The 27,912-nt window shown below is 40.5% G+C and overlaps 1 pseudogene; it reads left to right on the plus strand.

Annotated features, from left to right (window-relative positions):
* Positions 1 to 6,693: 6,693 nt before the first annotated feature.
* The window catches only part of LOC144253031 (E3 SUMO-protein ligase ZBED1-like), a 40,380-nt pseudogene continuing 19,161 nt past the window's right edge, over positions 6,694 to 27,912 (plus strand).

Raw genomic sequence — 27,912 nt, forward strand, 5'->3', positions numbered from 1 at the left:
AATTCCATTGTGTATATATGCCACATTTTTGTTATCCATTCATCCACTAAAGAGCATCTAGATTTGCTCCACAGTTTAGCTATTGTGAACTGTGCTGCTATGAACATTGATGTGGCTGTGACCCTATAGTATGCTGTTTTAAAGTCCTTTGAGTATAGGCCAAAGAAAGGGATACCTGGGTCAAATGGTGGCTCCATTCCCAGATTTCCAAGAAATCTCCATACTGTTTTTCATATTGGATGTACCAATTTGCAGTTCCACCAGGAATGTATGAATGTACATTTTCACCCACATCCTCACCAACACTTATTGTTATTTGTCTTGATTGTCTTCATAATAGATGCCATTCTGACTGGAGTGAGATGATATCTTAGAATAGTTTGGATTTGCATTTCTCTGATTGCTAGAGATGATAAGCATTTTTTCATATATTTGTTGGTTGATTGTATATCCTCTTCTGAGAAGTGTCTGTTCTGGTCCTTGGCCCATTTGTTGATTGGGTTATTTGTTTTTTCAGTGCTTAGCTTTTTGAGTTCTTTATATACCTTAGAGATGAGTGCTTTATCCAATGTGTGAGGATTAAAAATTTGCTTCCAGAATGTGGGCTCTGTTAAATTCACAGATTTTTTCTTTTGCTGAGAAAAAACTTCTTAGTTTGATTCCATCGCATTTTTGATTCTTGGTTTTAATTCTTGTGCTATAGAAGTCTCATTAAGGAAGTTGGGGCCTAATCCCACATGATGAAGATAAGGGCCTACTTTTTCTTTTGTTAGAAACAGAATCTCTGGTTTAATTCCTATGTCTTTGATCCATTTTGAGTTAAGTTTTGTGCATGGTGAGAGATAGGGATTTAATTTTTTTTTTGTTGCATATGGATTTCCAGTTTTCCAAGCACCATTTATTGAAGATGCTATCTTTTCTCCAGTGAATGTTTTTGGCACCTGTATCTAATATAAAAATAATTGTAATTTTGTGAGTTAGTCTCTGTGCCCTCTATTGTGTACCATTATTCTACTAGTCTATTATGGTACCAATACCATACTGTTTTTGTTACTATTACTCTGTAATATAGTTTAATGTCTGGTATAGTGATGCCACCTGCTTCAGTCTTCATGCTAAGGATTGCTTTAGCTATTTTGGGTCTCTTATCCTTCCAGATAAATTTCATGATTGCTTTATCTAGTTCTATGAGGAATGCCATTGGGATTTTGATCAGATTGAATAATGGCTATATTAATTTACATTATACACCAAAAGTGTGCAAAAGATTTTTTTCCCCACATCTTCTATAACATTCATTATCTGCTCCATAACAGGTATACTATCAAGAATAAAAGTGATATCTCATTGTGGTTTAAAAATGCATTTTTCTCTAATGACTCATGTTGAGCATTTTTATATGCCTATTGTCCATTTATGTCCCTTCTTTTGAGAAATATCTATTCAGATCCTTGCTACTAAGTTATGTGGATATATTTTTATATTAACAGATGTGAGAATGACAAACTTCTTTCATTCCATAGGTTGTCTGTTCATTTTGTTGATTGTTTCTTTGTCTGTAGAGAGTTTTAGTTTGTTGTAATTCCATTTTTCCATTTTTTAAATTTTATTACCTTTGGAGATTTTCCACTGTGTTTTCTGCTATCGGTTTTATAGTTTTAGGTATTATGTTTAAGGTCTTAACCTATTTTGAGTGGATCTTTTTGTGAGATAAGAATGCAAGTACAATTGCATTCTTCTTCACGTGATATCTGGTGTACGAACATCTCTTAGTGCAGAAATTGTCCTTGTTCCATTAAGTGTTCTTACCACCTTTGTCAAAAAATGTTGGCTCTAAGTCCCTGGGTTTATTTATGAGCTATCTATTCCATTCTATTGGTCCATTCATCATCTATTTTGTGCCAGTACCATGCTATTTGTGTGCCTAAAGCTTTATACTATGTTTTGATGTCAGGTAGTTTAATGCCTCCAGCTTTGTTCATTTTTTTCAAGATTATTTTCACTATTCTTGGTCTTTTATGAATCTGCACGAATTTTAGAATTTTTAAAAATATTTCTGTGAAAATGTCATCAGGATTTTGATAGGGTTTTCTTTAAATCTGTAAATTACTTTGGTCAGTATAAAAATTTTAACACTAGTAAATTTTCTAATCCATGAATACAGAATATGTTTCAATTTATTTGTCTTCTTCAGCTTCTTTCACCAATGTTTTATGAATTTCAGTGTGATGACTTTTGCCTTCTTAAATTTACTTCTACGTATTTTCTTTTGTGTCCATTATAAATGTGATTGCTTTGTTGTTAACTCTTTCAGTTTCCTATTAGGGTATAGAAATTCTCTAGACTTCTGTGTGTTGACTTTATGTTCTGAAACTTTATTGATTGATTTTTAATATTTTTTGTGGATTTTTTAGAATTTTATAAAAATAAAATTGTGTTCTCTGTAAATAGAGAATGTTCATCTCCTTCTTTTTAAGTCTAGGTGCCTATTGTCTCCTTTTCTTGCCCAATGGTTCTGGCTAGAACTTTCCATCACTATGCTGAATCAATCTCTCTCTCTCTCTCTCTCATTCTCTCTCTCTCTCTCTCTCTCTCTCTCTCTCTCTCTCTCTCTTGCTCTAGGCTTCAGAGCCATAGGTTGCATTTTTTGTTATTTTTATAGTTTAAAATTTAAATATATATATATATATATATATATATATATATATATATATATATGTCAGATACCAGATAGCACACTCAAATTAGACATCAGAATTTGAAGATATTTTAGTAATAAAAATATGTACAGGGGCTGGAGCTATGGCTCAGCAGTACAGGGCTTGCCTCACACAAAACAACAACAACAACAAAAACTAGACATCTAGTTTTACTTACTTTTTACTTTTTACTTTTACTTTTTACTTTTTACTTACTTTTTACTTTTTACTTTTTTTCATTTATCTGCAGATGATGGGTTGTTCCTCCTTTTTGGCTAATGTAAATGTCGTTGCGAACATTTGTGTACAAAAATCTGTTCAAGCCTCTGCTTTCCATTCTTTTAGGCAGCAGAGATAGATTTTTAAAAACATTCTGTAGGGAAAATTTGGAACTGTTATGGAAACAAAATAATTTACCTCATTTAATGATTCATAGAGGGAGCCATTGTTGGGTTTTTCTGAGTTGACATTATAAAAATTTACCTCATCACAAACTTTGGAAGAAAAAAATAATAAAAGACTTTCTGGACTCTGATTTATTATGAGACTATGCAAGTGGCAGTGATCTAAATGATTATCAGATTTTAAGCTTTTCATTAATGTGTTTAATAAAAAATATAGCTTTAGTTCTCAAAGTTGACTAAAATAAAATGAATATGTGCTCATTGGATTTCTTAGACATGTTATGCTATGGTAACTCCATACATATATAATAAGCCTTTTTAAAAATATTGCCCACAGCAACATGTAGCTCTAAGGAATACCATGATTCAGGAGATAAGTTGGTTCCTGTGTTTTATCAAACACCTATAAATAAATCACAGTTTAACGGAGCCAGGGCCAGTATGCTCAATGGCTAAGGACCACCTGAAGAACAGCTTTTGGAAAAAATATTCCTTGTTATTCAAATAGTCACCTGCTAATCATTTAATTCACCAATTCAGAGATCCATTCTTTGAAATGTGTTTGGAAGCAGGGACAACTCTTCAAGTCTGAGAACTGAAGCCCCACGTTGATTTACCAATGTAACCTATCATGTCATTCCTGAGGCTCATAGGTCTAGACTGCATCTTTAGCTCTTTTGAGCATAATGAAAAGTAGAAAATAACATCATTCAAAATTGGGAAACACTATGAAAGGGCAATATTTTCAAAGCCTCGTGCCCTAATGGCCACCTGGTCATCTCCACATCTCCTACCACAGGTCATCTTTGTTTTTCATTTTTTTGAAGGCAAACTCCTGTCTCATTTCAGGGTCTTTCTTGCCTCACCCCCACCCCCCTGTCTACTTTCTCTGAAATGCCCTCATTGATTTTAAAGACACTAACAATTTTCATTTGGTCTATTTCCTCCAGTCTCTCTTATCCTACACTCTCATGCTTATCCTTGCCTCTTGATATCAAGTCCATACTCCTCAGCTGGATATATAAGACCTCCCATACTGTGACTCCAATCTTTCTTCCCAGTTTACTGGTACTCATTGCCTTAGGTTTTGAAGAAATCTACCCAATGGGTTCAGTCTACACTGTTTTCCCTGTTGGGAATCCCCATCCCTTCCAATTTTACCCATTCCCAGCCTTCCTCATTTATCAAGTCTTTTCTGGTTCTTCTCCTTGGAAAAAGCATGCTTTTGTTTGGACTCCCATTGAGAGTTACCCACTTACCTCTGAAAACGCTTGCCACTTTCTACCCCATGTATCAGTTACTTGCGTTTCTATCTCAGTTCCCATAGATTCCCAGAAGCTTTCATAGCAACTCAATGAAAATATAAGAATGATTATAGGATACCAAGTAATATCAGTAATTTTGGTTCATAATTGCATTACCTTTATAAGAAGTCAGAGTTTTGAGTTATGGTCAACAATAACAATATATTACATACACATTGAGCCTTCTAGGTCTATAATCTATTATCTGAAGACCCCTAGGAAAAGTGGAATCCCCATTCTCATTTGACAAGTGAGAACAATGAAGCAAAGAGCTGGCAGGAAGCAAAGTCAGTGTTGCTGCATCAGGTGAGCATAAATTTCTGAAAATGCTCGAAGAACATAAATCCATCACAAAAATGCAGCTCAGCCCAACTGTACACCTTGGCTGTGGTCCCCAGACGACACTATCTATGGGGCCAAGAATGCCTCAATTAGTGTGGATCATCACGAACACACTTGATACACAGATTTCAGATAAGAGCAAACAGGGAGTGAGTTCCCTTAAACAGAAATCACCATGGATCCGTACTGTTGCTGCTATGTAAGAGAGTTTCCCTATCTTGATACAGAGGAGTCATTCATCAGGCATCCTCTGGATCTGCCAGCTCCCAAGTGCATCTCCCTTCTAGCAGGGATTCTGTCACGGGGGTAGCTGTGCATGGACTCAGGCTAGTGGCAAAGTTTTCCAAAGAGTGTTTACCTGTGGGAACTCATACTGTGACACTGTGCACTTCAAGGCAATTCATAGGTTAATAAGTTCATTCAGTATCCGACTTTGGTTATGTCTTTTGGGACTGCTAAATACATATAGAACAATTTATCTCTTTTGTCCCTTGGTTTTTCAATCAAGTGTGTGTAAAGCATTAGAAAGCAGCCCTTATTTATTTTTAAAGTATGGGGTCAGGGAACAGCCTTGTGGCATGCAAATACCCACAGGTGGAAGTTAGAAAAGTCTGCTAGGGAAATGCTCTCTCATGGGCACCTTTCCTTCCCTCTGCACTGTGCACATCTCTCTGTTGGATTGCTCCATAGCACTCAAAAAATGCAGTCATTTTTTCCCAGCATCATCTGGAATCCTTACAAAGAGAGCATTTTAGTATACAATTAATCGAATGCATTTGAGATAAGCTAGACTTTTTAAAAAGATGATTACCCATGAGCACATCTTCCCTTTCTGGAGAAAGCCTGGTTATGGGCTTCCCAGCTGCAGCACGTATTTCTTCAATATGGATATTTCTAGCCCGAGGTGCTTATGCACAGCTCAGCTGCCAAGATCATGCCAGCCCTCCTTCTTCTGGGACCCAAGGCCCAGCATCTCAGACATCAGTGTGGCTTCCCACAAGATCTTTTTGGCTGGAGGCCCTTTGCCATTTTGCCTAATCCCCTCTGCTGGCAATGGCAGTAATGCCGCTGAGGGCCGTCTGCATTAGTCAATAACTTGCTTATTGGGTGCTTACTTAGAAATGCCTCTGAAAGCATTTTCTTAATCTAGCTAACAAATACTATGGTTGAGTTGATATTAGTTTCAACAGCCAAATATCACCCCAGTTGTCTGTGTTGCTAGGTGAGAATAGTGGTAGGAAAAGCCTCAATAACCATGAATGGATTGACTCACAGTTTTTGGTTTCTTGTTTGTTTTGGTGCATACTTGAAGCACAGGCTCAGCCATGGAGCTGCACTCCCAGCCCTGGCTTGTAGTTTTAGCTCTTTCTTGACTCCTGGGACTTACTCTTCTACAGCTTCTGCTTAAGAACTGGCAATGGTATAGTTGCCTGGTTATACTGAGTACCAAGACTAGAATTTCAGAAAGGCAGAAGTTGATATCCAGTTCTGCACTATAGAATGGTGTGTGTTGTCTAACCTGTTTCCTTCTTTGCCAAAGAACAACAGGATGACCCCATCAGCCCTGGGTAATATCCTGGCCACTGCTGCATCAGATGAGCAGACACATGCCAGGGCCCCTGGGTGAGCAGGAAGCACTAGAAAAAGGAGCTCACTGTTGCTGCCTGGGTGAAGGAGGAGGCGTGATGGGGCACAGGGCTTTGCTGCAAAATATCTAAACCAAGTGCAGCAGCTACAAATAGTCACAAAGCAGAATGGGAAGGATATTACCCAGCAAGAGGGGCATATGTAAGAATGATCTTTTACCTAATTTTTTAAAAAATGCTTTATGTCCACTTGTGTACAATTCTAACTACCTTAGGTACCTTCAGTGTCCAAGGTATTTTCTTGGTGCTGAAAACACCAGAACAGTAAGATACAATCCTTGTTCTCAATGAGCTAGTGATGGGTATGCACACACTATGTGTAGGTGTGCAGGGACGCAGCCACATGAAGGTGCCCTGTGGCTTGCTGTTCTCTGGAGCACAGGGCATCGGGGAGTCCAGGCCAACTGGCAAAGCACTGAAAAGGCAGCAGAGGTGAGTTTGCTTTGAAGGGACTTCAACAGGCAGGTTTATGATAGAAGGTGTTTTTGAAGGAAAAATACTTGAGAGAAGGCAAGGAGGGGGTGTGAGGCACATGCCCCCATGTGCTGATATGTGTGGAATAGGAAGTGGGGAGCTGTGAGGTCCCTGTGTGGCTGGGAGGCATGAAGGAAGGGCAGGAGGGAATTGGTACATTTACAGTAGCCACTCAGGTCTGCTCTTATGATGTTTGGGAACCAAAAATGCCACATTGAGACAAGATCTTAGCTGCTTCTTTTTTGTGGGGAGGAGGTACCAGGGATTGAACTCAGGGGCACTCGACCAGTGAGCCACATCCCCAGCCCTATTTTGTATTTTATTTAGAGACAGGGTCTCACTAAGTTGCTTAGCACCTCACTTTTGCTGAGGCTGGCTTTGAACTCACGATTTTTCTGCCTCAGCTGAGTTGCTAGGATTATAGGCATGTGCCACCATGCTCAGCTCTGGCTTCTTCTTTTTTATTCTGTCCTTTTCATTCAGTTTGGCAAAGAAATGGCACCTTCCTGCAGCAACCAGACCCAAGGACAGACTCCCAATGGACAGTTGTGTATATAGAAAGACTGGCAGAAAAAGAAAGGTATTCTATCTTCCAAAATATTTGTTGGTTTTGTCCCCAAACTTATAAATTGATTTTTCAAGTCACATAATTATAAGAAAACTACAAAATCTTTCCACTTCCTATAAAGTGAAAGACTCAAAGGAATTCACTGAAATTTTTCTCCAAGTTCATTACTAACAATAGCAAGAAAGTTCATCATTTGTTCATTTAACAAATATGTCTTGAGCTCCTATCATGCACCAGGCTCTGTTCTAGGCACTGGGGATGCAACAGGGAACACATAGATGAAAATCTCCACCTGGGTGGAACTTATCGCTTAGCAGCAGAGACCAGCAATAAATGAAATAAAACAGACAGTGAGGCAGGGGACCAGAGATGCTGTGGAGGAAAAGTACAAGGAAAGATGTAGATGGCATCTGTGACACTGGAGCCAATGCCTGAAGGAAGGGTGGGGTGACATCCATGCAGACACCTAGGAAGTGAGCCATGGGGCAGAAAGCTGAAATGTACTTGGCAGGGCAGAAACAGGAAGGAGGCCAGGGTGTCTGGAGCTGAGAGATGGAGAGAGAGGAGCAAGACGTGAGAACAGAGACATAACACAGAGCCTGAGGCAGGAGCACAGCGGATGAGGAGAGGGTGTTTTTTGGCAGCAAGAAGAAACCGTTTCAAGGTGGAAGAATTGATCAATACTAGCTAATGCTCTGAGAGGCCAATTAAGATGAGAACTGAGAACTGATCCTTGAAGGTTCATACCTTAGAGGTCATGAACTCCCCTGAGGAGAAGGGTGTGGGTGGAGTCATACGGGCAAGGCTGGCCACAGTGAATTCAAACAAGAATGGGAGAATGGACAGGGTTTTGCTGTAGCGAGAGCAGAGAAATGGAGTGGATGCTGGGAAAGAGAAAATGGTAAAAAACTATTTTTATTTTGTTCTGTTCTTTCTTTTTTTCTTCAAATGACAGAAATCACAGCCTGTTTTTATGCTGCTAGGAATGGATCCAGCAGAAGGAAAAAAAATCAATGTTGCACAAGAGGAAAGGGGTAGCTATCCAAAGGTACCAGGGCGCTAGGTGGGAGGGAAGATTTAGTGCAGAAGGGAATGGGTGACTGAGGCAGCATCAGGGACAGTGATCTTCAGAAAAGGCAGGAAGGCAGAGCATCCAGGCACTGAGGTTGGGAGATGCAGATGAGTGCTGGCAATTCATGGAGACCCTCTTGTGACAGCTCTGTCTTCTCCATGGATCAGCGCAAGCAGGCAGGGCACTGGTGAGGAAAACAAGAGCCATCATGCAGGGGCTGTCTCTGAGGGAGGAGACAGTGGGACATGGCCTGACTTACATTTGGGGAGCTCTCTCTGGCTTCCAGCTTCAGAATGTACTGAAGGGAGGAAAGCGTGGAAACAGAACAGTTAGTTAAGAGGTCACTGCAGTTGGGGATAGAGACTTTTCATTTTTTCAAGATGAGGATGGTAGCAACAGAAATGGAAACACAGTCAGCTTCAGAATGTATTTTGAACATAGCTGAATGTGGCAGAGTCAATGAAGTACAGGATGTTTTGTTTTTCCCTCCAAAACCAATACAACCCACCTCAGAGATGTTATTACATGACTGAGACCCAACTCAATAACATGGCAGTGCTTTTAATGACCTGATCCAGTTTTTTTTTTTGGGGGGGGATTGGCTTGTTTTGCTGATCCAGTTTTTAACTAGCAATGATTATTCCAGAACAGTGGTGATATCCATAAGTGATGCCAGTGAATACATAAATACCTGTTGGTGTTGTAAAGTGTTATGGAAATGGAAGCTGTAGTTAAGAGAGGCATTTGTGTCTGCTCCAATAAGCCAATAGGCAGGGAGGAATCAATACAGCATGAAATTAGTGTGGAAAAATATTTTAAGCTTTCCAAGATCAAAGAAGGGATAGTAAAATATTAACTTGATGTCCTTTTAACTTCCCTTTCTCAATATTTATTAATGTTTGGCCTCCCTTGAAATGAGAATTCCATTATGAGCTCTTTTGGTAAATGGATTGAAGGTTGTCTCAAAGCACTCCGGCTTCTCTTAAGTATTTTCTATTCTCTGGTAAAATACTATTAGTCTGTATTTTATTGTGCTCAGCGTATCAAAAACAAGCATCTCTATTCAGAAGAACTAAGGGACTGCTCTGTTCTTCTCCCTCCCCTGCCACCTGTGACTACAATTATAGACATTCTTACAATGAGGGTATGTACAAATATAACTGTCATGGTAAAATTGTCATTATAGCTGGGCATTGGACCCACACCAGTAATCTCTGGAACTTGGGAGGCTGAGGCAGGAGGTTTGCAAGTTTGAGGCCAACCTCAACAACTCAACAATCTCCTGTCTCAAAATAAGAAGATAAAAAGAGCTGGGGAGGTAGCTCAGTGTTACAGTGCTAGCCTAGCATGTGCAAGGCCCTAGGTTCAATTCCCAGCAATGCATACAAACATACACAATTATAAAAAACACCAATCCCTGGTGATTCATGAAGCCTACTTTAAATATACCTAAAATATAGGGCTTTGAACAACCAAAATATATGAGAGGCTCAGTACTTTTCAAATTCATAGCTGGGAAAAATGCACACAAAATTTCCCAGAGAATAGAAGACAGAAATCCCTTCCTTGTCTTTTCCTCAGTTCAGATTGTGAGAAGCTGCAAACTTTGGCCACCTAAATATTCTGTGTCTTACTAAAGAGCATGTGAGGTAAATCCTACAAGAACCATGGCAGTTTTTAAACTAAGAATTAAACTTCTAGGATTTAATACTAAAGAAATAATTAAGAATGCATAAATCTCTGGCTATAAGAATGTTCATAAAAGCACAGTTTATTAGAATAAAGAGAAACTGGAATCAATTTAATGCCTAACAAGAGCTGGCTAGTTTAAAAAAAAAAATCCATCCATGCAATTGAACTATTAGCTGGGTATAAAATTCTAGGTTGACTTTTTCTCAGCACTATCAAGATATTAACTCATGTAATTCTTCTTTCAGTACCTTTTTTCTCCTGATGGATTCATTTTTATTATTCATTTTCTATACATCACAATAGCATAAATAAATGTGGGTTTACTTTTTATATATTCTATTTGCACTCGATGTGAACTTTCAACCTAAGAACTCATGACTTCATTACTGGAAATGTATATCATTCTTTGTATCTTTTTCTCTTGGAACTAAATCAGATGCATTTTGAAGCTTCTCAATCCATTCCCCATGACTCGTAACTACCCATCACATGTTTACAAGTATGTATGTATGTATAATTTCTATTGTGTTCATATTTTGTTATGGGCCTACGTTCTGTTATCCTATAGTAATAGAATTCTACAAAAAAAAAATAGGACCAATAAGATATATATGTCTTCTTGAGAGACAGGGAGTCCGAAAGAAATTTATTATAAGGCATTGTCTCATACAATGATGGAGACTGTCCAATCCAAGTCTGCAGTCTGGCTGAGCATGCGTAGGACAGCCAATGATGCAGATGCAGTCTGAAGGCAGTCTTCCTGAAAATTCCCTCTTAGTTGAGAGAGCATGGCCTTCTTGTTGCAATCAGGCCTTCATCCACCCTGATTGGCTCACTCACATTGTAGAGAGCAATCTGCTTTTCTGTACCAATGAAAATGTAAGTTTCATCCAAACATACCCACGCAGAATCACCAGCATAACATCTGAGCAAATATTTGGGCATCTCGTGGCCCAGGTAACACATAAAGTTAATTATCACACCCATTATTTTCTTTCTTTTCTTTCTTTTTTTAATGTGTTAGTTCTAAACTGTAGATAAGAGTTTATTTCATCTGTTAGCAGTTCTTCTTGATGACTTTATTTTGTAGTATCACAATTTACTACTGTTACTTTAAATATTCTCTTATGTGCATACAATTTTTTCTTTCATCATTTTTCTTTTTACTTTTATTATAGTTTGTCTTTGAGAATCCTAAATAGACTTATTTTTCAATTTTCAGGTTTCTCTATTATTGTAATGTCCCCAGAGTTAAGTTCATTTTCGCATATTTTTTTTTTTAATTTCATTAGTGCCCACTTTTTTCTTCGCGTGTTTCTGGATTTGGGCTTCCAGGTTCATCTTGTGTGAGGCCACTTAAATATACACAGAGGCCACTTGGGATTTCCGTCTGCATGTGATATTAGGAATAATATCCAAGCCAGCAATAATCTTGACCTTGGCCTTTGCTCTGGGGCTTTCTGCCATTTTCCATCTCCCAAGATGTGTGGTTCTAAATAAGCCACAGACCCAAGCAGAATTTCTCTGAAGCCTCTTCATGGCTTTACAGAAAGGACTGTGATGGGGTCTTCTATACCCAATTGTAGACTAGTAGAATTGAATGTGTAGCGGCCTCTGGTGCTTTTTCAACCTAGGACCCACAGGTCAGTAGGTTTACTCTACCAATTAAAATCTTATCCAGAGACATTGACACAGAAACTCCCAGAATAATATTTGACCAAATATCTGGGCACCTAATGACCCCATTCAAAGTGATTCATAAAACTAATCATCACACCCTCTTTTTTATTGCATTTAGAGCAGCAGGTAAGAGGTCTGGAAGGAATGGAATTTTCTATAGCAAAGACACACAGAAAACTTGTCAGAGGTATCTGCTTTTAAAAGCACATAAATCTCAGCCTTTGATCAACTCTCTTTTCATTTACTATGACCCCTTCACCCAAAACCACTTCCTCTTCACTTTAGAGCACCAGTTTGCAGCTCAGAACAATATCAGTTGACAGCACTCCATCCATCAGGAGAGCAGAACTGTGGGACCCCAAGCAGAGACAGGACTGTCCGTAAGGCCTGTCCTGACAGGCTGCAATCCCACATGGAGAGGTGAAAAGAGAAAAGGAGGTGGAAGAGAAAGAGGTGCTCAAACTGAACAGGCAGGTGGGATTCAGTCTTTTTTTCCAAATTAAAGAGATGTCTTCTCTGCCAGGGTTTCTGGGCCCTGATACAGCAGTAAGTCAAATACCAGCATTCATCTTCTTGCAAATGGGAACCACTTCCCCTCCTTGGAGCCCAGACAAAATGCATTTGAGAAACCCAGTGGAGAAAGCTGAGTATGGCTGGGCTGCCACACAGAGGCCTTTGCCTCTAAGTTTCCTTGAGTTCCCTCCCCAGGAGGGACAAATATGCAGGGCTAAGAGGTGTCCAAGGAATGCAGCGGTCTCAGCCATTCATTACGGAGGCTCAAAACCACTGAGGCAGGAAAAGCAGACAGAGAGCTGGGTAGGATCTGTCTCTGGTGAGGTTTGGAAACAGGAGATACCCCTGGCTGGGCAGGCTGAATTGATGTGGTCTGGCCTAGGGGCAAGGGAATGGGAAGAATGACCATCGCAGCGCTCGGCCAGCCCAGTGGGTCTATGAAAAGAGACGTTTGATTCATTCTCAGGCCCTACCCAAGTGACTCTGAAATATTCCTAGACAGTTGCCAGGAGAGTCAATGGTGGATGAAACAAAGATCCAGAAGCCAAATACTGGGCTTCCAAGCCATTTCCTTTCACATTTTTTAAGTGTTTTCCTTTCTGTCTGCTTACTGATTCTCCTTCTCCAATAAGCTCTAAGACCCTGAGGACAGAGCTACTTTCTCCTGCCACCTTCTTCTGCCTCCTCCTCCAAGCTAGATTGGGCTGCCTCAAAAAGAAGAGTTTCTGATTGACTTGGATCATTTCTTGACCTGACAAGTGGCAAGGGCTAGGGAGAGGAAAAGCAAGAGCCAGGGCAGCAAGAATGACAAGGAGAAATAGCCCTGGCATCATGATGGTTACTCATTTATGGTCTTCCAATTTATACTCTACTCTGATGCCCATGAAAGAAAAAGGAAGTTATTTAAATAAAATGTAGACAAATTGCCTGCCCACTCCCAGGCCCAGAAAAAATTAGTTTCTTACCTGGAAGAAATTCCACCAAGCATGAAGTTTAAGTGGGAACCCAAAATCTGATACCTACTCACATCTGGACACATTTGGATCCTATAGATACAGCTGTGTGCAGACAGACAGATTCATCAAAGGGATGTCTGGAATTAGGTACTAAGAACCAGAGAGAGTGAGTCAGGAAAGCCCTCTCACAAGAAGTTGTTTTGAGTAAAGATTTGTGGATGAGGAAGAAATTTGGAATAAGGAGAGGTAGGTACATCCTCTAGGGGTGGTGACGGGCCAAGGATTGAATGAACGGGGGGCTTGGGCATGCAGACAAGGATCAGGAAACATTTTAGGAGAGCCTGCAAATAATAGGAAGTGAGTACATGGTAAGATTGGGCTGGGGAATGAAGCAGTGTGGAGTTGGGGATAAGAAGATAAGAAAACTAGATTGAATCTAGCACAAGGGACCCAGGGAGACAAGTTGGAAACCCATCCAAGCATCTGTGGAGACATGTAAGAAGTTGTGATCTCTCTAGTCTCTCAAAGAGAATCACAGGAGATTGTTTGATAATTGTAAGTTTCCAGTACAGGCAGATCAGGGGAAGGAGAGAAGCTTTCCCAGAAAAGCTGAGAAGCTAAGCAGAGGGGGGATTAGCAGTCAGTGAGTGAAAGCATCCATTTTTGATAAAACCTTTTAGAGGAAACTCCCCCATCCTAGAAAAAGAAAACCACTCTTTGATTGGTATGGATATAAATGAGCTTAATTTAACATCTGAGGATTACTCAGTTACATCAAGAGAGCAGAAATGCTGGCAAGGATGTCAGGAGAAAGGAGTCACTGCATGAGTGTCCTTCACTTACCAGACACCTATGACTGACAGCCAACAGGAGGGCTTGTCCCGGGTTTTGTAGCTGCCCTACACCCCCATGACATAGAACCAGCTAATTTCAAAAGTTCATCTTCACTTCACTTTAGTTCAACAAAAGATTTTTGAATATCTATTTCAAACCAAGCACAATTTTGACACTGGGATGTGTAAGAATAGATGCTTCTGTTCTAGGAGACATGCTTGCATCCCGACGCAAAGAATGCAAACGAAACAAACAAATACACAACTGCAATCGCTGAGTTGGTGCTCAACACTGAGAAGAAAATAAGACATCCAAGCCAAGCACGGATGGAAGTGGCATACGAGAGGGTGACACGCAGCATAAGCTGGTGAGAGAGGACTCTCTGAGGAGTTGATGTTTGTGCTCAGACAGAAAAGGCAAAAAAGGCAGCCAGAGGGAGAGCTCCCTGTACAGAGGGAGAAATACATTCAGCAATCTGATCTCTGGAGCTGAGATTTATAAAAAGGAAACAAATAAGATGTTCAGTACTCAAAGTGAGAGATGGACTAAGATGTGGAGAGATTCCACACTCTTAACCTTTGTTATTATTAGTCAAGAAGATTGGAAGATGGTTGGCACTGAATGCTGGACTAACTTTAAAGATTCCTGAGCTCCAATCCTGACCAATAACTTCCCTTTTACTTTCCCCTGTGGGTTTTACTTTCCCCATATATAAAATTAAGGAACTGGATATTAGTATCTAAGGGCTATTCCAGCACTACCAGTCTTAAAATTATGGAGGGAGTATAATCAAAAGAGAAATAGAAAACATTAGCAAGTACAGCATGACAACATCAAAAATCAAATGAGGGGGCTGGAGTTGTGGCTCAGTGGTAGAGCACTTGCCTAGCACGTGTGAGGCCCTTCGATCCTCAGCACCACATAAAAATAAATAAATAAAGATATTGTAACCAACTACAACTAAAAAAATAAATATTTTTTAAAAAATAAATGAGAATTGCATTTACTCTATAGATGACTTTGGGTAGTATGACTATTTGCACAATATTATTTTTTTTCCAGTCCATGAACATGGGCTGTATTTCCATTTAACCATGTTCTCTATAATTTCTTTCACTGCTATTTTATACTTTTCATTTGAGAGATATTTCATTTCTTTGGTTAAATTTAATCCTAAATATTTTTACTTTTTGTATCTATTTTGAATAGGATTGCTTTTTTAATTTCTTTTCCAGCAAGTTTATTATTTGTGCATAAAATACAATTTTTTTGTATGTTGATTTTCTTATCCTGCAATTTTATTCCATCATAAAAACATAATGAAATCCTGTCTTTTTCTACAACATGGATGGAACTGGAGGTCATTATGTTAAGTGAAATAAGCCAGGCACAGAAAGATAAATATCACATATTCCTACTCATCTGTGGAAGCTAACAAGTCAATCTTGGAACAACAGAATGGTAGTCACTAGAGACTAGGAAGGGCAGGAAAGAGAAAGATTGGAAAAAAATTAATAAAGGACACCAAAACACAGAGTGGAATAATTAATTTTGGTTCTTCTTTAACACAGAAGGGTAACTATATGCTACAATAATCTATGACATTTTTCATAATGACTGGAAAAGAAGAGTAGGAAATTTTCAACACATAAAAATGATTAATGTTTAAGGAGATGGAAATGCTTATTACCTTATTTGATTGTTGTACATGTAATTGAATTACCATAAGGTAACCCATAAAGATATACAAATGTTGTGTCTCAATAAAATAATAAATTAAAAAATGAATAATAAATAATGAAATCAAATGGACCAGGGAATTCTGGTGCATTGGTTAGTCAAGCATTTGGCTTCATGTAATAGAAAATATATCAAACACTAGCTTAAGCTAAGTGAAGGTTATTCTCCTCTTATAACAACAAACCAAATTGCTTTAACTCAAGATCTATGCTGAGTATGAGAGAAGCAAAGCTGGATTGAGGGTGATTGGTTAAATGCAAATGTCCTTGGGGATAAAAGGAAAGTGATGACTTCAGAGGTATTTCTCAAGCAAAGGAGGGACAGTCATGGGAGGTAAGAGTGGTCAACAAGGGGACCAGGAGGTTCCAATATCAGAAGAAGGGTTTGGGCAGTTTGGGGAGATGAGAACACCTGTGTGTAGCCTTGACAAAGGATTTCTAACCAGCAGCTAGGAAAAAGAAGAAAGTAATGAGATAATAATTTATATGGATGTGGGTAATTTCTTAGCATCCCCTGGAGGCCACCTTTCTGCCTTACCCAACAAATCCCATCTAGAAAATTAATAAAGAAGTGGCAGATGTGCAGAGAACAAAGGAGCACAGCCAGCAGGGACAGCCTGCCCAGATGGAGGAGATTGGAGGGAAAGGAGCTGGAAGGATTGAATGTCTGCACCTCCAAGGAGGAGATGTGAGGAGGAAATGTGGCAGAACTGTAAATGGCCTGGAAGTAAGGGTGAGAACCAGGAACTGCTTTCTCCCTGCTGAGGGGCTCTCTAAGCCCCAAGGACCTTTCTCATTCTGGCCTCGGGAACTTTGAAGCACCTGCCTATCATGATGGATTTGAGTGTCTATTTGCCCTGTGAAAATCTTTTTTGCTTTGCTGTCTTGGGATCTTAAGTCTGATGGCCCCAGTCACTCTAGTTATTGAATGCCACCAATCTCATGTTTTTTAAAGAGCCTCCAAACAGGGCAGCTTTACTCTTCACACTGGGATGTCCCTAACATGTAAGGACATATGATGTGAACCCATACAAATCATTAGCCCACTAGACTGTGTGCTCTAGTGAGCCCAAACTCCACTGTTTGTCCACATGTTGATTTTTCCATAATAAAAATATGTAGGTGCCTAACAACTATTTCTTGAGTACTGCATATGAGCAGCAGTGTCAGGGTGTTTGAATGGCACTCCAGCGTGACACCCAGTAACATCCTGCGCTGTCCAAAATCAATCATGCTGCCAAAGGCCAGGTGGAGTTGCTGTCCACCTGAGTTGAGGAGGAGAGCTCACTCCCTCCCTCTTCACGGCCCCAGTTTCCTGGAAACCTTACCACTCATAGAACTGGTCTTGGTTTCCTCAGGGTCCCACTGTCTGGGGCCCAGCACATCAGCCTGCAAGCATGTTTACTTTGGGGCCCAGAAGACACCACACTTGTCTTCTGGGGCTTGAAATCACTCCAGAACCTCAGTAGCCGGCTCTCTCAGGTTTTCTCCAGCCCCCTCCCCTTTGCCACTTGCTAGCACTTTCCACAAAGCTTGGCCATGACTCATTTGGTGAGGCAGAAAGGGGTCAAGGGGAGGAGGGAGCTCAGAGCCCCAGGTCGCCAGTGTCTGGGCAACTCAGAGGAATTAAAGTCCAGGCAAATAATCATTATCATCTCTCCCCAGCGCTCCCACTCCCCCCTTTCCTGATGGAAACAAAGTGGATTTGAGGTGAAACATCTGTTTTGCTGTGAACCAACTTCATTTGTCTTTTCTTTCTCTGTTCAGTTTTAACCCTCTTTCTGCCATGAGATAGCTTGCTACATCCACCTAATTTAATTCATCTCCCCGGGGACAACCAAGGCACAGTCTACGTAATGGACATTATTTAGTTTATAGAGTAGGTGAGGTGACTTGTCCTTCCTTTTATCCCTTGGCTACAATGTGTCTGAACTGAGTTCAAAGTATGAAATGATATCTGCCTACTTGATTCATCTCCCAACCAACTATTAAGAGAAAGTACATAGCAGGCACTGTGCTACTTAATGGAGACACAATGATCAAAAAGACATGTACAATCCTTTGAGAGCTTATGTTTCAGGGGCAAAGACAACAAACGAGCAAGTCAATAAATGAAATTGTCACAACCTGTGATAAATGTCTAAAAAGTCAAAAACTAGGGTGTCATGAAAGATAAAAATGGGTAAGAGTCACAGGGGGTCATGGAAGATCAGGATAGTCCCTTCCATAGAGAAGACAATTAAAATGGGACATTGATGTTGGCAAGCTATGGAAAGAAAGGGGGAAAGAGGACTTGGAGAAGAAAAGTGGATCATGTGTTGAAGGAACAAAAAAAAGAGTTTAGTGTTTTCTAAAAATTGTGTAACAACATATCTTTCCTATGTTCATAGAAGACAAGCGAAACTTCACATTATATACAATCACAAGAATGGACCCTAATTAGAATAAGTAATAACTCCACGTATGTATAATGTCAAAAACCATGTATACCATTCTAAAAAGAACAAGTTAAAAAAAAAGTGAGTCTAAAATAAAATATTTCTAAAAAAATTTGCACTGATTTTTTTATAAGGACAAAAGCTTTCCAATAATGAAAAATATGCAAGCAGAAACTTTAAAAAAAAATTTAACTAGCATTGACATAAAATAAAGCTTCTGATGCTTACTGAGTGGGAAAGAAAATAATGACACAAAGGTGTTAGAAAGAGAGGCAGAAGCCAGCGTGGTCAAGCCTGGCCACCTAGAGAGGGACTTTGATTTTATTCTAGGTCCTCTTGGAAGTAAGGCATTGAAAAGGAAAGTCATGGATACCCTGAGATACACCTCTAGGGAAAAACTAGGATAACTTCAAGACTCACCCCAGCTTCATCCCCAACCTCCATTCTCAACTTCCACCCCTTGCCCAGCACCAGCAACCAAAGGGAGCTAAAACCATGTTTAATTATTTCAGTTTCCTCACTCCTCTGATAGGGACAATAAGATACAGTTCAAATCAGTCCATTTGGCAACCTCTCAGCATATTTTGGTCAATGATCAACTCTCAACAAAAATGAGATTTTTGAATTATTGTGAGAAGTTTCAAAGATCCAGCCTCTCCCTGTCCCCCATGACTGTGAAAAATCCCAAATTTTTTATAGGACAGTGCAAGCTTTCTTAGGCCAGAGGATGTTTGCCAGATATTTCTACTCCGGGTGGTTACAAAAGATGGTATCCAATAACAGCCCAGGCCTCTTAGGTTTGGACGCTCACTATACCCAGATGTGCAGAGAAAGTGTGATTTCTTCACACTTCTCTAAGTGATCCTCCCCAGATGCTCACATGTGATAGGGGAAGGAAAAGATAAATTCAAATCAATGGATCATTTCAGTCAAGTACAATAATTTCAACAGTGCTTTTAGGTAAAATGCTCACATTCTTAGACTTTATTACTCTCCCATTGTTTCCTTTTCCATTATGGTTTGTAAGAATATGAAGACAGCTTGAAGTGTCCTCAAAGCCCAGGGGAGGGGCCTCATGGCACCCTCTGATCAATGCTGTGGGGTAGGACCATTTAGGATACTGATTCTCTCTGGGCTAACCTGACATTGGCTATTGAGGTGCTTGGGTGACACAATTCAAGGTCTAATCTCTCTTTTGGTTTGCTGTAGCCCAGTAACCGACAGTGTTTGACCCAGTCTTGCCACTATCATTGTGGATGATGCTCAGGACTGAGTCATCCGAAGGCTCTAGCCTAGGTGATCCATTCCAGAATATAATGCTCTTTTCCCCTGCCCGGAAATCCTCTCCTACTGCCCCTCAGCCTCTTAACCAACTTCTCATCACTAGGTCGACATCCTGCCCAAATTGCACAGGAACCCAGGCAGCTCAAGAGAAAAATAATGCCTTCCATTCCCCACACTAGGGGGCCCATCAATTTTACTTTGATGTGGCCAACAGTAAGCTGGTTATTTTCGGTTGAGCCCCTCCAGGAGGTAAATGAGATGTTCCCAGCCTTCAAACTCCATTTTAAGTAGTTATTTATGATGCTTCTTGCATGCTTGATCCTACACACCATCCCTCTTCCTCTGTCTTCTTTATTTTCCCCATGATCCCCTGAAGTGTGAACATGGGAGGCCTTTATGCTAGTTGATTCTCTATATTATATACTCCTCCTATCCTTGTTAATCAACTCAGAGATAAGACAGGATTCCTTATGTTATCCCCTTTTTTATTATCATCTGTGTTATAATTTTAAATAATCAGTGAAATTTACAAGGAGCATTTATTTGATTGTGACCTTTAAGTATTTTCTTTTAAGTGACAACATGCAACCTCTACCCTTCCTTTTCATGTCCAAATATGCTAACATGTTTGGAGGAAGTAATATTTTTCAAATACCATTTATTGGTTTTCAATATTTATATTGCCATTTAAAAGTTTAAAAAAGACTTTCAGAATACAAAATTACATGTAAATGCTATACACTTGCAAATTTCAAAAGAATACTCATTACTTGAAAGGAGGATGGGTCAGAGAAAAGGTAGAGAGAAGGTATTGGATACTGAATCCATTCTTAAATACTGGAAACATGAAGACTTTTTCAAATTTTTTCAATAAATAGAGTTTTTAATATATTATTTAAAATAATAAGTAAACCAATGGAAGGGATGCTAGTAATAATCTAAATTTCTCATCTGTAATAGCATAAAATAGGCTGGTACCTTGATGCATGTCTGTAATCCAGTGACTTGGACTTGGAAGGCTGAGGCAGGAGGATCTCAAATTCAAAGACAGCCTCAGCAATTTAGCAAGGCCCTAAACAATTTAACTAGAGCCTGTCTCAAAAAACAAAATGGGCTGGGGATGGGGCTCAGTGGTTAAGTGTTTCTGGGTTCAATTCCCAGTACCAAAAAAAGTATAAAATAGTACTATTTTTTTTAAAAATGAAATGGAGGTTAAAAACATGTTTTTTTACACATATGTAGATAACCAGCAGAAGTTTTAAAAATAGAAGTAACTCTGAATGTTTACATCTGAAGAGTGGTGCTAGTTGGGAAGAACCCCACTTACTTTTTCTTTGAACATTTCTCTACATATATTTCTTCCCACACAAGAAAGCCCTCAATGAAAGGTGGTAGATGATGTGGATCCCAAAGATCAAAGAGTGCTTCACAGGAGACAGGAAGTAGGTGTTGGCAATGAGATAGGGAAAATGTCCTCAGACACAGAGGGCTCACAGCAGTGGCCAAAGCAAGAAGAAAATAAAATGGTCACAGAAGCCTCCAGTCTTAGAACAGATCTTGGGGGTGTACCATGAGACCCCACAATGACACTCAGCAAGGTTGGTGTAGTTCTGTCACCTGGAACAAAGCATAAGCAGCCACCAAAGGCTTGGATGGCCATCCTATTTTCTCTATGCAGAGAATAAAGACAGGTTAGAAGAACTTGAGGAACTCAGACACTTCTGTGGGTTGAAGAATCAAAGTCCCCAGAGAAGAGACAAGGTACACCTGGAGTTGTCAAGGGTATTCATGTCAAGAAAGAGCAGCAGATGAAGGAACCCAATAAAGGAATCCTATAAAATGAGCATCAGAATCTGGCACTTCAGGATTAGAAAATGAAGAGCAGCTGCAGTAATGACCTTCTCTGTCATTACTGTGAGGGAAAGACTCTAGATTGAAAGCAGCACCAGAAGTGCCCAGTAGCCTCTATGGATAATCCTCCACCTGGCTGAACTGAGGAGGGAGGAGATGTGTTGTTAGCAGGCCATGCTTAGGACTGAACTTTTTACAAATTTATGTCATCAAATCCCGCACTTTGAGAATTACCACTGTTGGTTTGGGCTTTTATAAGAGTTCCAACCCTTTTTATTATTTTTTCCATCCTATTTTATTCTCCTTTTGCTTTTGGTTTCCCAACATATTTTGGCCTGTTCCCCCTCTCTTTGAGCCAATTCATTGTTTCTCAGGAGAAACTAAGAAGAAATCCTCTCTGGACATGAGTTCTTCTCGTGGGGTTTCCATACTCAGTAACAAGTTCTCTCAGGCTTCTGCAGTAAGATGAGAAATATCACTCAGGCCTTCATTTTGAATGGGACTAGAAAGAGGTCCAGAATTATGGGGGGGATTTCAGAGATCCATGCTATCACTGAATGGAGAACCATCAGACAGCTTTCAGTACCAACAGTGTCAGGAGCATGGCCTTCTGTGTTCAGGCAGGAATCACTTTAATTCACTTATCCCAGGGCACACATAAGAAAGTGGGGAGTCAGTGACTAGCTTACTCCCACATACCTGGCAGCTGTCAGATCAGGGTTCACCTCTTCCACCTACAAATACAGACTTTCCCTGAGACTGCTGCAGTCTCTGACCACCCCCATCACTGGTTCCATTGGAGGAAGACACTGAAAGCCACTGCTAAATGACCAATAATACTTACAAAGAGAGGTCCTATGATACAAAGCCAGCTCAGTCATTTAAAGCTGAACTCTAGAAAGTAAACTCACTCTAAAAGTCAGAGCAGACCCATAGAAAAGGAGATATAAGTTGAGCTGGGAGAACATCTTGGGGTTTACGTAGCTCCACCCCCATCATTTTACATTTAAGAAAAAATGAGTCCCAGGGTTATCAGTGCTATTGCAAAGTTACTTACTGATAGAAACAGGTAAACTCCCTTGCATATGGGGTCCTAGTCCATAGAGTCTATTCATAGAGGCATGCCATTTTAGAACTGGAGTTCTTAGGAATGAGGGTCTTAGATCAATATCAGGCATTTCAAAAATTGTGGCAGTATTTATACCTATTGGGAAGAATGACACAAAAGAGACATGTGTTTCAGTTACTGGTGTGTTACACCACCCCAAAATTGGACAGCTTGAAATCACAACACTTCTTTTCCCTATGAATCTGAAATGTGAACAGGTCCCAGTGGAAACAGCTCATCTTTGGTCCAATCAGCTTCAGCAGGGGCAACTGGAAAAGGCCACACATAAGAAAGTGGGGAGTCAGTGACTAGCTTAAAGCTTTGCTGACACTTGATGCTGGCCAGCAGCTAGGCTTTCAGATGGACCTGTGGCCAGAGCCACAGTGCCGCAGCCCATCTGGCTGGGCAAAATAACCAGGGGGTGACGAATAACTTGTGTAGATTGACACAGCAGGAGTAGGAGCCATTTATTGTAGGACAACAGACGTATTTATACATTTTGCACAGCTTATCTTAATTAGCATAAACTAGATACATCAGTCGACCAATAAGGAATCTCCACACTTAATGGCTCGCTTTTGTTACTTCTCAAACCACTCCCTCTGGCATTTTGCCAGGCACCATACAGACTTGTTTACAAACTCTAACATTCCCCTGGCAAAATGCCAGGTGTTATTTTGACTTGTTTACAGACCTTAACACCACAGGACTTTGTGTCCTCTCCATGTTCCCACTAAGAACATGGTGTCTTGGTTCTCATAAGAGAGAACCATGAACCAGCCAAATAGTCTGTCTGATCAAGCTCTTGATGCACGGAGCATAGTATATGCCACATCCACAGAAGGCCATGCTCCTGACACTGTTGGTACTGAAAGCTGTCAAGCAGTCATAAAGCCTGAGCCATCTGAAATTGCAGGGGAATCCAAATTTTGATGGAGGACTGCCAAGAATTTGAAGACAGGTTATAAAAACACCATAGTAGGTAAATTTTCAAAGCTGATTTCAGGGGTTCTCCCAACTAAATCCTGAGCACTTCTTGAGTCGAGATGTTGGAGCTTCCAATAGATGAAAACCACTTGTAATTCTCTTGGTTTTTGGAATTCCTTAGTCACCCAACTCACCTCAGATCCTGTAATACTGGGGTGACTCAAGAATTGAAAACAAAAAAAGAGTTTGCTAATGTTTCAGCTTCCTAAAGCTTAGAATTCTATTAAGTCCATCAGAATAAGAAGTCAAACAACTAGCTAGTGACCCTTTTGATGAGGGAAAACTATCACAGATACTCACAAATGGAGTAAGAATCTGAAGGTTCTATGGCAAAATGGTTTCCTAATAATCTACTAGGGGATGCTGGATGGGTCCCACCTTCTCTGACTACTTATTGGAAATCTATGAACACAAAAATGACCTTTCCCTCCCACTTTTAACAAAGCAAAGTGAAGTGCTCTCTGAATTTTGCAGGCAAGTTGTAACTCAAGGGGGGCTTGATTTCTAATTGTTCATATTTTCCTGATGAATTCTCTTAAGTACCTAAATTTCCTGCCATAGAGCATTCTTCTTTTGGAAAAAGTAAAACATCTCCTGTCTGCCTTGTGTGCAAAAGGCATCACATTAGCCTCTTAGCCCTCGAGTCACACTAACAAAACACTGGACTGACTGTGGAGATACAGGATGCTTAGGCAACACAGAAGGGATGGGGTTTTTAAAGTGTGGAGGCAGGGCAAGGCTACAGGATAAGCATTGTCTGCATGAGGGGAAGAGGAGAGGAAGACAGACGTGGAGTGTATGGGTGGGGAGATGGAGGAAAGCGAAAAGATCACTAAAAAGGTGAGGGATGCATATAAGTAGAATAGAGGAAAGTGGAAGAGCCCTGATACTGCACATGGGTGGCCACAGTTCTTTTGGGTGGGATTAAGGTGCTGCATTCTCTTTGAAGATCAACTGATACCTACCTTTTATGGGCATTCACCTTCCAAGGGACTGATGTGTCAACAAAGAGATGAGAACAAGTAGCACAAAGGAAGAAGAGTCTCACCACTGATCACATGAATATCTCTCCATCTCTCTCTCTTTCTCTCTATCTCTCTCCCTCCCTCCCTCGCCCCTCTCACACACACACAACTTAGGTATCTTATTATGCAAGTGTTCTGCAAAAATCACATCCTTTAGATTGCACAGACTGGCCCCTTAGGAAGCTGAAGTAGGATTTCATCTTTCAGAAGGCTCAAGCTCAGCCCCTGTGAGTTGTTCAAGAGGACTTTGAGGCCATTTTGCAGGTTTTCAATACAACTCTTTCAACATAAGGAGCTCCCTCACTTCCCAGGGGTCAGTGCTCTCCAAGCTGCTCTTAAGAGAACTGTGTCCTAGGAGGGAAAAATCAGAATGCCAATCCATTGGATGTGAACACTGAACTCAAAACCAGGGGAAGACGGAAGATGAGGAGAGACAGACAGAGATAGAGAAGCAGAGGAGAGAGGAGGAAAGACAAGAGAGGGGGAGAGAGAGAAAGCTAGCAGAGGCACATCTGTGTATGTGTGTTTAGAAGGACAACAAAGAAAGAGGAGAGAGGAAGGGAAAGAGAAAAAAGTTGACACTTGAAAAAGTCTTTACTGGTGTTGAAGCCACAGTAAATCAGAGGATAGTGAAATTCTGCACAGATTAAATGCCCATCAACAGAAATCTTGGATGTAAATGATGAATTTTATCACAAAACCTCAGAGTCATATGTTAGTGGGCAGGGTTATCAAAATGGAAGCAACAATTACATTCTTCCTATAAACAAAGTGGTTCTGAAAATGGAAGATTGAAGAAAGAAGAATGGCAACAGTTCTGTCAATGATTAAATGGGGAGCAGGGATCATGCATAGGGGGAGCTGGGGAGAGAGGGAGGGGCTGGGTGGCAGCGATAAATATAGAAGCATAATTTAAGAGACAGTAGGAAACTGTGTGTGTTAATTGGAAATGCTTTCTAGAGGCTGCAGTTTGCTCACCATGAATGTCATGATCTTGGGTTCCTTGAGGGAATGTGGACTCCACCCTGTCCCCATGGTGAAGGGAAGAAGCGAGAAACCATGTCATTCAATGGATGAAAGGACTTCCAGTTTATTGGTGGAGGAACCATTTTTTTGTTGTTGTTTTTGTTTTTCTGTTTCATTCTTTGGATTAAAGAGAGAAATGCTGTGGGATCACCACAAAGCCATCCTGTTTGCCAAGGAAAGAGACTCAGATGGGAAGGTTTGAGAACGGCCACACTCCACGTTAGAGCAACAAGATGGATTCTCCTTTCTGCTCTTGGCTGCCAAAAATTTTGGTTAATCAAGAGAGCATTTGTTCCAAAGGAAATGGAGGTATTGGGAACCGGCTCTGAGAGGAAGATCCCTCCAGTTTATCTGGGACAGTTCTTTTCCCAGAGCCTGACTCTGTGTCACATGATAGAGCAGAAGGGGCCATGCTCGCTCATCAGAAAGCTCACTCATCAACTGAGAGTTGAAGCCTGTTATACATTTGGTATAAAATGCTTTTCTTTTTTTTTAATAAAAATGGCAAAAGGTGAACCTTCAGGAAGTTTCTGCCAACCAGCCCTTATTCTGAATTTTTGTGATTCAGATCATTTCCTCCTTCCATCACTTCCCACACCATTGCTATAGAAGCAGGGTATTTTATGGTCTCAAAGATGACCTAGGATCCTGATGTCCAAGTTCTGGCTGTATCCCAGATGAAAATAAAGGAAGCACTGAAAAACAAAGCTTAAACTTGAATCAACACATGCTCCTGAACCATCTCAGGCCTACCAAATATCTGGCAGGTGTTAGGAGGAGACAAGAAATCTGATTTTATAATGAGCACCAAGGTTTATCTCATGTGGTCATCCCACGTGGAAGCCACTGAAAACCAAACCCTCTGTGTTTTATCTGTGTAAACTAAAACTGAGAGAGGGAAGAGCTTCCAAAGCCACACTCAGCTGAGACCAGAATGCAAACATGGCACTTCTCAATCCAGAACATTTCTTGTATATCAACAATTTCCCTCAAAGCATAAATAAGATCTGAATCTTCTCTACCACCTAAGTTAGGACTGATGTGAGCTTACATCTGGGAACTCTACATTTATGATGATGAGGAGGAGCCAGCCTTGGTGAGGGTGACAACTAATTGTCACTTATGTGCTTGGTGTTTTATGAAAACTTACTTAATCTTCAAAACAATCCTATAGGGTAGGCAGTACAGTTGAATTTAAATAGGGAAGTTATTCAAGATCCACATGGCTAGAAAGATATGGAACTGGGATTTAAGTTTGGGATAGACAGAGCACAGAAGAAGCGTCCAACATCCTCAACATGCCTGTGCATTTTAGCATTTCACCTTTTGGTCACACAGGACATTCTTAGCCTATGGTGCATTACCTCTCTCCATCTTACTATTTCCCCTTCTGTCCTCCACACCTGTTGTAAGTACAATAGAGCGTGGTATAATGAACCTGGAATGAACAGGAAGATGACTGGAGATGGAGGGAAGCACTGGTGTTCAAGGAGGTAAGTGCTGAGAAGGTTTGTAGGAGTGAGCATGACAGGAGGGACCAAGCACAGAACCAACTCATGGCACACTTCTTTCCCCAATCTCATACCTAGATCTTACAAAATTGAAAACAGGACTTAGATGAAGATCAAAGTAAGCACTGGCTATGTTCCCCAGCCCCCAAATACAGGGGCTCTGGTTTTACTATGTGAGGATGTGATTTAAGGCTTCTTGTTTCAGAAAGACTATAGGAAAGCTCCTCTTTACCATCCTCTCTGCCTCCTCCCACTCCTGTCTTTTGGATTTAAGTACCCATCTTGGGAAAGACACAGCAAGTTCTGAGCTACTTACTACAAGAGAAGGCCCACCAAAGTGGTGACCTTGGACATGGTCTCATCAATAAAATGTGCTATTTCTTCTCCTTGCTTGGTGGGCTGGAGGTGTGGGAGGCTAAATAGGAGAGAGGAGAAAAGAGAAACCAGAAGTAGACCTCTGATCCTATACCCTGATGAGGAATAGAAGTCCTTTCTCCTATACAGAAGCATGAAAGGTGGGATGGTGAGTGTTGACTCTGATATGCTCCATGACTATCCCTACTAACTACCCATAGAGCAGCGAGCTCTATGTTTCTCCAGTGGAGCTGATTTGCCTTCATTCATTCATGCTCTTCTTTATTCCACTCTTGTATAAATGATGGATAAAAGAAACCCAGTCCTATAACTTAGGAATTCAATCATGCCTTTGTGACCATATGGATCAGTTAATTCAATTCTGCTTCAGGCCTCCAATCACCA

This window comes from Urocitellus parryii, unplaced genomic scaffold (genome assembly GCF_045843805.1).
Source record: "Urocitellus parryii isolate mUroPar1 unplaced genomic scaffold, mUroPar1.hap1 Scaffold_87, whole genome shotgun sequence".
Classification (NCBI taxonomy): domain Eukaryota; kingdom Metazoa; phylum Chordata; class Mammalia; order Rodentia; family Sciuridae; genus Urocitellus; species Urocitellus parryii.